Genomic DNA, 10,417 nt, shown 5'->3' with positions numbered 1-10,417 from the left:
AGCCTTGTAAACTTTCCGCAGAAGTTGATGTTACAGCCTTGTAAACTTTCCGCAGAAGTTGATGTTACAGTCCTGTAAACTTTCCGCAGAAGTTGATGTTACACTCTTGTAAACTTCCCGCAGAAATTGATGTTACAGCCTTGTAAACTTTCCGCAGAAGTTGATGTTACAGCCTTGTAAACTTTCCGCAGAAGTTGATGTTACAGTCTTGTAAACTTCCTTAATAAAACATCCTATTTCAGTAAGAGGTGTCATGTAACATTATTAATCGAAGTTAAAATTCGTTTGCAATTGTTTCGTATATTCTAGCTTACCTGAGATTAACGGGATGAACGAGGCCGAGACGTGACTAAACCAAGTCAGCATCCAAGCTGAAACTCTCTATCTGTCTGACATTAACGGGATGAACGAGGCCGAGACGTGACTAAACCAAGTCAGCATCCAAGCTGAAACTCTCTATCTGTCTGACAAGGGAGGATAAATGATAGACTTCGCTTGTAGTTACTTGCTGTTTTCTGGCTAGATTAACACAGGGATTAGACTTGCTATAATCTTTGTTAATGCTAAAATAACTTATTAACAAACATTCTTGCATGCTATATCAATATTTGTCTTCAAAATTAAACGCTTGCTCGTTTTCGTGAGATTATGAAATAGCCTAATTCCATCGTGGTTTAGTAGCATCAGTATTACATGTTTTTGAAATCCTGTATAAACATAGGTTCACCGTGGTGAGTGAAAGACATCTCAAAACACCATAAATATAGTATACACTCAACCACTGTATGAAGCCCAGTTTTCTTCTTTCGATTTGCCATTTTCCAGGGTTACTGATGAAAGGTGGAATTCCCCGAAACTGGTATAAATCAGTGGCAAGTGGTAAATCGAACGACAGGGTGGGCCTCACGTGTATTTTTTGTACTTATGTTCTATAATTCTTGCTTTTATCTTCAGATACAGAAATGTGAAATTAGAATTCAGTTTATAAAATTGAGGTCTTGTAACTCATTTTTCTATTATTTTCAACAATCCAGTCATTAAAATTAGCCATTTCAGCCTGTTTTTTTTTCGACTTATTTTGAACATGTTGCACACATAACTGCTTGTCTTTTCAAGTAAAATAATACAACGATGTTCTAATTTACAGTAGAGGAAGTTATGAATGTATAATATTCATTTTGTTTTTCTATTACTCGTATATTGTAGAAAAAGACTTGTAGAAAAAGTTAGTTCAGAGGGAAAAAAAATATTTAAAAAAAAGTGTTGATTTACTTAAAATATCTGTTATATAATTTATAATAACAAGCTGCAAAACCAGGATGAAAAGGAAATAATTTATGTAAATTACCCCATTATATCTTTAGCTATACATCAAAGAAATCTTTCCTACTAAATGATAAATTAGTTTGCGTGTGTTTCTGTCATTTTTCAAAGTTTATGTGAGTTCGGTTTGAGTTTCTTTTCAGATTTATGTCTCTGATTTCCATAACCTACTTATACAGGGTAAGCTAAATAATATAGTTAACCCCATGATTATCAACTTCCAAGTGGCAGGATGCTTTTATCTGTGGTTCCCCCTTCGGCAGTCCCGACATAGGTCTGGCAAATACTGAATGAACCAGTATTTCATCATAAAAACAAAAGTCAGCCTGTATCTTTAGTCTCGACCCGCAACATTACTAGATGCACGTATAAATAGTGTGCATTATATTACTTCTGTCGATAACAATTAACTACGATCCTCGACTTCGGTGCTACTGTAATCATAGCTAATAAAGCTAGGGCTAAAATCAGGTTTATTAGGGTACTTCCTGCCTCTGACTTGTCAATGACTTAACCACGGGATATCACGATACAAATGACACAAGAGGCATTATTTGAGGAACCTCAATATTTTATGATCGCTTTAAAATCTCACAATTTACTAATTTTATATTAGAAAACATACTAGTGGAAGTAAAGCACTGATACCGGAAACTTCAAAAATATTGTTGGAAGTAAAGCAAAACTTTAAAAATAGTGTTGAAAGAAAGGCACCGATACCGGAAACTTTAAAACTACCGCAGGAAGTAAAGCACCGATAACGGAAACTTTAAAAATACTGTTGGAAGTAAAGCAAAACTTCAGCAATAATATTGGAAATTTTGTTTGTTGTTTGTTTGTTTTGTAATTAAGCACAAAGCTACACAATGGGCTATCTGTGCTCTGCCCACCATGGGTATCGAAACCCGGATTCTAGCGTTGTAAGTTCGCAGACATACCGCTTTGGGACTATGTTGGAAGTAAAGCACTGATACCGGAAATTTTATAAATAATGTTGTAAATAAAGCAACGATACTAGAAACTTTAAAAATAATATTGAAAGTAAAGCACTGATACCGGAAACTCCAAAAATTTTGTTGGGAGTTAAGCAAATTTTTTAAAATAATGTTGGATTTGTTTATTTGTAATTAAGCACAAAGCTAAACAATGGTCTATCTGTGCTCTGCCCACCACGGGTATCGAAACCCGGTTTCTAGCGTTGTAAGTCCGTAGACATGCCGCTGTGCCACTGGAGGACATGTTGGAAGTAAAACACTGATACCGCAAACTTCAAAAATACTGCTGGAAGTAAAGCACCGATACCGAAAACTTAAAAAATAGTGTTGAAAGTGAAGCACCGATACCGGAAACTAAAAATAATGTTGGAAGTAAAGCACTGATACCGGAAACTTTAAAAAAAAAACTGCAGGAAGTAAAGCACCAATAACGGAAACTTCAAAAATACTGTTGGGAGTAAAGCACTGATACCGGAAACTTCAAAAATAATGTTGGAAGTAAAGCACCGATATCGGAAACTCAAAGATAGTGTTGGAAGTAAAGCACCGATACTTGAAACTTAAAAAAAATACTTTAGAAAATCTTAAAACTTTAAATACGAAGGTTTAAAGAAAGAGCAGGCGTTTACTATCCTAGTATGTTACGTACATAAATCGCTATTGCTCAATAGCTGTTAGTAGTAGTGTATTCTTATCGTCACTGGGTGCCGACAGATAAGAACCCCCCCCCCCCCTCCCTCATTGAGCTACTTAATGCAAAGTTCTTTAACTTATCAAGAAGTCACGCTAATTTGCAAATGGAGATAATCACACTGGGTAGGAAAAATAGCACGTAATTTCTAGAGTAGGCAACGATAGATTATAGGGATGTAAGATAATGCAGACAACACATTTATCAGTCGGTTTAAAAACTGCCTTTGGGTTCCAAGATGGTTTATGCATTAGAAGGTACCAAATCATATGCTACTCCAGGAAGAAATTAATTAAATAATGATCTCGATTGCGGCGAAACATCGTGGTTTGTACGTTGCTGATATAAGATTTAATATCTTTTTATACATACTACGTTTTAATAACTGCCGTGGGTATGAATGTTTATGTTCTAAAAACCGTGAAACTTTCTGGATTTAAAAATAAAAGAGGTTATTGGGATGTAATATAACTATAAAATCGTAAATCTTCATAATTGTAAACACAATATCAACTGTGTTTTCTGTACTAGCTTGGTATGGCATGTAGATGAACAAAATATTCACTAACCACCATGAAATTCAGATGGGCTAGTTGAAACAGTTTAAATGTGAATGAAAGTTGAACTGGACCAACACATGGATGGGTACATTTAGTTGGATTTTTCGCAAATGTTCCGGCCAATTATAGAGTTTTGCATGGTGGTTAAGGTTTTTTGGACTACTCACGAAAGTTCAGACTTAAAGGGAACCATGCATGGTGATTAAGATTTACCTGGCTACTCACGAATGGTCAGACTTAAATGGAACCATGCATGGTGATTAAGGTTTACCTGGCTACTCACGAATGGTCAGACTTAAAGGGAACCATGCATGGTGGTTAAGGTTTACCTGGCTACTCACGAATGGTCAAGCTTAAAGGGAACCATGCATGGTGATTAAGGTTTACCTGGCTACTCACGAAGGTTCAAGCTTAAGGGGAACAGTTCATGGTGATTAAGGTTTACCTGGCTACTGACGAAGGTTCAGGCTTCAAGGGAACCATGCATGGTGATTAAGGTTTACCTGGCTACTCACGAAGGTTCAAGCTTAAAGGGAACCATGCATGGTGATTAAGGTTTACCTGGCTACTCACGAAGGTTCAAGCTTAAAGGGAACAGTTCATGGTGATTAAGGTTTACCTGGCTACTCACGAAGGTTCAGGCTTAAAGGGAACCATGCATGGTGATTAAGGTTTACCTGGCTACTCACGAATGGTCAGACTTAAAGAGAACCATGCATGGTGGTTAAGGTTTACCTGGCTACTCACGAAGGTTCAAGCTTAAAGGGAACCATACATGGTGATTAAGGTTTACCTGGCTACTCACGAAGGGTCAGACTTAAAGGGAACCATGCATGGTAGTTAAGGTGTACCTGGCTACTCACGAATGGTCAGGCTTAAAGAGAACCATACATGGTGATTAAGGTTTACCTGGCTACTCACGAAGGGTCAGACTTAAAGGGAACCATGCATGGTAGTTAAGGTGTACCTGGCTACTCACGAAGGGTCAGGCTTTCACATTACCTTATCTGGGCTCGACTTTGGCTTTGCTTTGCCCTGCATTCCTTGATTTACGTTTGAAGAAACATTGTATTCATATTGTTAGACTGTTGCTATTAGTGACTGGTTATTCCTTTCACTTGATTTGATCTCGATCTCTAGACTTTTCCTGTTCAACCAGGAAAGAACATTGCTTTCGAGTACCCAAACAAGGCCACTAATATATCAGAGAGTGGCTCAGATATCCTTTATGTGGAAGATGTCACAAAAACCGAAGTAACTTGAAACAAGATCGGTTTAATGGTTTTCTTCACCCTGTTTTATGTGCCCAAACCGGCACATATTCGTAACTGAGAATGAATTGAGAATAAATATTAACATCAAAGATAGAACTATTTGGTATATCTCTGTATACCACAGTTTAGTTTTTGTTGGGTAACTCACGGAGGTTCGTGTTCATGGTGGAGCCGTGCATGGTGATTAAGGTTTCTCTGGGCAACTCAGAAAGCTTCAGGCTTAACGGTGGATACGCGTATGGTGGTTAAGTTTTAGCTGGGCTGCTCACAAACGTTCAGACTTAATGGGAAACCATGCATGTGATTAAAAGAAACTGGTCACTAAAACATGGTTGTTTTGTTGTTGTTAATTTCGTTATCGATATCACCGTTGAAATGCTTCATTTGAATATACACTATGAGAGAGCCTAATAAATATCCAAGTAAATACAGGTGGTTTAAAATATGTACATGTAGGACTGTTTTCCAGTCACACCATCTCGATGCATGTTTCAAAATGTTTTGAACTGTTTTACGTATTATTATTTTTCAAAAAGTTTATACTATTCTCTGTAATTTTAAGCTATATGAATCACGCAAAAAAAGTGATTCTACTTATTAGTTGTAAATCATGAGATGAAAAAAAAAGGTTTGCAGAAAATGATAAAAATAGCATCGTAGCTTAATCTAACAAAGTTTGATAACGAAAATAATTACCTTACCAGTCGAAATTGTGAAGATAAAGTAATTTTGAAAACTGGAATATTACGCATCCAAAGAATGTGAAAATAAGTATTATTTCATAATACGTCACTCGGTGGGATAACGATAAGTTTATGGACTTACACCAAAAATACGGGGTTCGATTCCCCGCGGTAGACACAGCAGCTATCCCAATGTGGCTTTAATGTAAGACAAAACAAACACAATTTCGCAGTACTTTGATGTTTTCGCTACAATTGGTTTTAGGGTAAAGAAAATATAAAGCTTTACTGAAAAAAAAGCAACATTTTGGTATTCATTTAAGAGGCTCTATGAATTATGATAACTGAGATAAAATCGAAGTGTTTTTATTCTTCGTACGTAAATCTCTTTTCATACAGATTGACTCAGTAAAGATTCCAAAAATTCACAGACAAAGCTTTAGCAGAAATACTTTATTAAAATATCTGACATCTTGCGTAAAACACACTTGTAATGTTTACTAAAAGTTAGCTAAATTTCGCGAAGGTACACTTAGTAAATTCAGAATTATACTAAACATTATTGTTTATAACTTTACAGATGCGGGGTCGGTCCAAGGCTTCGTTTTGTCTCATAGCTGTGACATCACACCGTCATTGATTGGGCTCTGCCTTATTAAATCTCGGCAATTTCCGCCGGTTTCCGTAAAATAAAATAAGGTTTCATTGTACAGCCCTATTCTGAGCGTGATGTAATAACAACGTGTGTACAAGTAGTAGTTTTTTGTTTTCCCTATGGCATCAAAACCGCAGAAGCAGATGGCAGTATTTAGTGGTGACCGGTATCCTTTGACGGGTCAAAGGATCAGTACATAACGATTCAGACTTAGGCTTAACTAAGCCAGCTCTCGGAAAATTTGACGTACAATAATTGTTTAAAAGATGAGTTAAAAATAAAATTATGTTGTTGTTGTTGTTGTTGGCTTTTCCTTACTGCTTGAGGTGGAAAGTCAAGTCAGAAAGAAACGTTCAGTACCAAGCACCTTTAAAATACTTTCATTAAATCCAACAGTGAGCAAAAAATCCATCAAAGTGCAGGGCGAAGAGAAATCCAAATTTCTTTCCACCCCTGGTTTTAAACCAAAATACCTAACTAGACGACGACATATTTAAAGATTGTTTAATCATATTGTAATAATAGTCATATTATTTATTGTTTTTAAAAAGATCAAGAGGTTGTAACATATTTTGTATTTCAATGGTATAACGCAGCTTGTAAATCAAATTGATTCACAAACTGAGGCCTGGGATCAACATTGTTGAGTCAACAGGTAAATTACTTTTAAGGCTATAAAACCTAAAGTTGATAGAACGCAGCGTGAAATTCAATTGTAGCGTCAGTGAAAATACACAAAGATTTTATTTTTGCTCTTTATAGAATCTTGCTTTCTGCAGATTTACTTAATGTTGCAATCAAATCAACAGCTTATTTACTAATGTTGCAATCAAATCAACGGCTTATTTACTATTGTTGCACTCAAGTCAACGGCTTATTTACGTTAGTTTATTCTACATTAAAGTTTTCCAGGTTAAAAAAAAAATCCAATTTACGGAAAATAACTTCGTTGATAAGGCCTAACCCAGTGTGAGAGCTTGGACAAATTGAGGTGCCTGTGTAGAACAGATGTATCTCGAGATCATCGGTAGGCCTATTTTTTGATATGGTTAAGGAATTAATCAACTGAGGAACACAACATCCGAGTAACTATTCGCGATTGTAAACAGTTGCTTAGGTCAGATAAGGTGTTGTTAAGCCTAACGACGAAAAGGCTGAAAGTGAATGCATGTGTACGCGATGTGGGCATGTTGACGTGAGCCGTCAACTACAGTATACAAGCACGTGAGAAAGTAGATATGTCAAACTTTACCACCCACCGCCTTGTCCTACTACCCAGTTTTTTCCCTTCGGTGCACATATTAGATTTGAGCTGGGAGGGACTGTCTGGGAACGCCCTTAGCAGACGGGGTGGGTATGTTCACGCGTCTCGATGAGAATCAGTTTACACTGGTCGTCTTCGTAGCAGTGAGCACGCGGACTTCTAAGAAGAAGGACGTTTGATGCATCGAGCTCTAACCGTAATTTACGCTCTCTTTGCATCATATTGTTTGCCGTAGTGATTCTGTTTTCACCCGCATGGTTGCCGTCAGCGAGATCTCCGACTAGGTGGCATGAAGGATGCGTTATTGTTGCGTACGGAGACTACAGCAAAACCCACGGTGGCGTGGCGTGTATAGTGCGTATTGAGTTACGTCTTCGTGATGTTCTTTGGTGATTTGTCAATTACTTCCAAATTAAACTAAATGCTGTTTCCTCTGATTGATTAGATAGGTAAGTCGTTGCAGATAAAATCGTATTTTAGCTGTGTCCAAGAAGAAAAATAATAGTATACATGTATATGATTTTAAGTACAAGCTCAGCTACGTCTTTACTGAAAGTGATATTTTCATTTTGGTTCAAGGTACTTTAAAATACATGATCAATTGGGGAAAGTGCCGGTTTCTTGAACACATTCCGTATGCTTAGCAGTGTGCATTTTGGTAGCTACTTTACACAATACGATACACATTTTCAACTGCTAAATATTGATTTAAGATTTCTGAAAAGTTAGCAACTGGGCCCGTGTAGAACTTAAAACCAGGAATATTCGTCAACTATGTTAAATGTACAACGGTTACAGCTTTTCTCAACCGGTTTACAACCGTTTTAATTTATTAAAATGGAAATACGTTATACCATGAATAGAGCTTTCCATATGTTTTTTCCATAGACGTAGTCAGTTATCGGTCTTAACGCTGATTATTACTTGCTGTAAGCCTGCATTCCTAATTGTGTAAGGTTGTTGGAAGAGATCGTTGTAATGTTTCTTTTAGTAGTATCGTAAAAGTTTTGAGAACATAAAAAATTACCTGTTTTACGCTGTTTGTTATTACATTACGTGCTTAGGCAACGCTGCTAACTACGGCTTCGTATAGTTTACTATTTAAAGGATTTGTTTTGAGAAGAGGTAGGCCCTACTCCAACTTTTCTTAACTGGGGGGGGGGCAACTACATTTAAGGGGGCACGGTACCCCCTAGTTAGCGCTGGCCTTGAGGAAAGATGAAACAGAAGCTCATTTTATATCACAAGATTCAAACCCAAAACGTATGACATCCATGAAAGAAGTAAAGCTTTACATATCAAAATATTATGCAGTGTTTTCTATCTGTGGTATTTAACATCATGTGTTTTATGGAACCAAACGGAAAGTAAACCATTTGAGACATATTATATTGATGTCTCCAACTACGAACATCGAACTTAATAGCTTCATCTTCTAAGCAAAATGTCGCCTTATAAATGGAAATCAATAAATAGTGATGAAAAGTAACCATTGCGTTAACTGTTTATATTTCGACCGAAGTTTAATGTTTTATGTCATATAGAATTACGGACATTGATTCGTCTCCCCTTGAAAATGGTTTTTTAAAACTGTTATGTATTAAAGCAATTTCAAGCAAATATTACTTTGTTTGTTTTGTGTTGTTGTACTGTAAGGTGATAATCAGGCTTCTCATTTTCTAGTTGCTTTTCAAGTGGCTGGCACACGTATGTTTTATATTCTCACTGTTGAGCTATTCAACAATGTCGGAGTTAAATTATTTTATATTCTGACTGTTGAGCTATTCAACAATGTCGGAGTTAAATTGTTTTGTATTCTCACTGTTGAGATATTCAACAATGTCGGGGTTAAACTGTTTTATATTCTCACTGTTGAGATATTCAATAATATCGGAGTTAAATTGTTTTGTATTCTCACTGTTGAGATATTCAACAATGTTGGAGTTGAATTATTTTATATTCTCCCTGTTGAGATATTCAACAACATTAAGGTTCATGGCCCCCACAGACCAAAAAATCGGCACGAAGACAAATAGTGTTTTCTTTTAGTTCAAAAATTTGAGAAATTAACAAAGTTCTATTTTCACAATACATACTAAAATTGCATAGTTTGCAGCATTTAACAAAAACTCACATATAAAATCTTGTTTTGAGGCTACGTTCAACTATTACTGCATTTTTTGTCCTGCATCATAGATATTACACAAAATACTAAGTACTTTTTACGAGTCTTACGCTATTTTAAAACTAGCCTAATTAAAATGATAATGGATTCGTCAACAAGATTTTACAAAATATATGAGGAAGTAAATTACCTCAAGTTTAAACATGTTCAAAATGATTTTAGTGTAAAGACGTAATAAAAGCAAGAATATATATATATGTGTATATGTAAAAAAACAAAACCGAAGTGTCTGAAATTCTAATCTAAAATAAAATTTGCCCATTGCCGGCCGTCATAATTTATTAACTGATAACACAAAATAGTTCCAACTACTATCTTTTGTGTAATAATTATTCAAAGGGTAGAGGTTGGAAGTCCGTAGAAATTTAGGGTGGTTCACTTCTACAATAAGGTCATTTAGCAACTGTCTTTTATGTCAGATATTAGAGATCCAACAACTGGTTGCAGATAGCGAAAGGTAGTAGGAGTTGAGAAGTTGTGAGTCAAAGCACTCGACTCCCAACCTCTTAATTTGATCTTCCGTATCTTTCAGTGTTATAACAACAGACACTTTCCGTTTATGAGATAACGACACGGACTGGCAATGGCCAAAATCTTTCATTTTAGGTTAGAATCTCGTTATAGACATCTGGGTTTTAGTCCTTATACAAACTGCCGTCGTTGTTATATAGTGTTGATTTGATCGCCTATACACCATTGACATAGTATCCATCGTTGTTATATAATATTGATTTTATCGCCTATACACAATTGACATAGTATCCATCGTTGTTATATAATATTGATT

At 36.1% G+C, this 10,417-nt stretch overlaps 1 protein-coding gene across 1 annotated transcript in view; it reads left to right on the top strand.

The window, feature by feature from the left end:
* The first annotated feature begins 7,717 nt into the window (after positions 1 to 7,717).
* Positions 7,718 to 10,417, top strand: part of LOC111086589 (plexin-B-like) — a 34,138-nt gene continuing 31,438 nt past the window's right edge. Inside the window, exon 1 of the mRNA XM_022390004.1 lies at positions 7,718 to 7,894. The gene's annotated coding sequence lies outside the window, so the exon portion shown is untranslated. The remainder of the gene's footprint in view (positions 7,895 to 10,417) is intronic.

The sequence above is a fragment of the Limulus polyphemus genome, unplaced genomic scaffold, assembly GCF_000517525.1.
Source record: "Limulus polyphemus unplaced genomic scaffold, Limulus_polyphemus-2.1.2 Scaffold1223, whole genome shotgun sequence".
Lineage (NCBI taxonomy): Eukaryota > Metazoa > Arthropoda > Merostomata > Xiphosura > Limulidae > Limulus > Limulus polyphemus.
The sequence above is the reverse complement of the archived record's forward strand: the minus strand, read 5'-3'. Positions and strand labels throughout refer to the sequence as shown.